The sequence below is a fragment of the Tupaia chinensis genome, unplaced genomic scaffold, assembly GCF_000334495.1.
Source record: "Tupaia chinensis unplaced genomic scaffold, TupChi_1.0 Scaffold000081_1, whole genome shotgun sequence".
In the NCBI taxonomy this organism is placed as follows: Eukaryota; Metazoa; Chordata; class Mammalia; order Scandentia; family Tupaiidae; genus Tupaia; species Tupaia belangeri.
The window spans coordinates 2,292,162-2,293,315 of NW_006159542.1; the positions used below are offsets into that span (position 1 = coordinate 2,292,162).

The 1,154-nt window shown below is 40.9% G+C and overlaps 1 non-coding gene across 1 annotated transcript; it reads right to left on the reverse strand.

The window, feature by feature from the left end:
- Window positions 1–760: 760 nt before the first annotated feature.
- On the reverse strand, window positions 761–868 carry LOC114006780 (U6 spliceosomal RNA). Its single transcript, XR_003548461.1, has one exon. It is a non-coding gene; the product is annotated as a U6 spliceosomal RNA (small nuclear RNA).
- Window positions 869–1,154: the final 286 nt, after the last annotated feature.

Below are 1,154 nucleotides of genomic sequence, written 5' to 3' on the forward strand. Positions count from 1 at the left end.
GGTTCAGATCTTTGATCCATTTTGAGTTGATTTTTGTTAACAGTGAAAGATGGGGGTTCAGTTTCAACTTTCTGCAGGTGGACACCCAGTTTCTCCAGCACCATTTACTAAAGAGGTTTTCCTTTACCCAATGGGTTGACTGATATCCTTTGTCAAAAATCAGCTGGCTGTAAGCTTTGGGGGTTACTTCTGGGATCTCTATTCTATTCCATTGGTCCACATGACTTTTTTTTTTTTTTTTTGAGAGGTTTTTTGCTATAGGGCACGTGCGCTCGCCAGACAGACAGAGACAGAGACAGAAAGCGAGAAATCACCCCCCAGGGGGGATGGTCATGCCGCAATCCCTTCTCCTCCATTCTCCTCTTAGGATCTTGGGCATGTACGCACACGCGCCCGGCGTGAGTTTTAAGCCACCGGGTCCGGACATGAACCACAGTCAACTACGTGGGAGTCTAGCGACATAGCCATTACGCTAACTGCTGGTTCCCGCACATGACTGTTTTTGTGCGAATACCATGCTGTTTTGATGATCACAGCTTTATAGTATACTATAGCTCTATAGTATCTTGGGATCACAGAGTGAGATGCCTCCTACTCCGTGAGGTCTTTTATGATTCCAGACAAATTCTATGATTGTCTTTTCTAGATCTGTGAAGAATATTTCTGGTATTTTGATTGGAATTGCACTAAATATGTAGGTTAATTTGGGTAGAATTGCCATTTTGATTATGTTAATTCTTCCAATCCAGGAACATGGGATGAAAATATGGAATGCTTCACGAATTTTGCATGTCATCCTTGCACAGGGGCCATGCTAATCTTCTCTGTATTGTTCCAATTTTAGTATATGTGCTGCTAGCTAAATTTCTGTTGTATAATGTAATACAGAGTGCTTAGACATTCATCTCTGTTTTCTTTACCTTGGATGAGAAATTCATTTATTCATTTATTTGTTAATTCAGCCAGTATGTGCTGGGGTTGAGATGAACATACAATTTATTATCCAAACAGGAATAATTTCAAATGAGAAAGGTACTTTATTAATTCCACCAAGACAATGGACTCATACCAGGACTGTCTGGAACAGAATGAGAAATGATATGGTCACCCCAATTGCAGAGTACTCTCTGTATACCAGAACCTACACTGCCTTG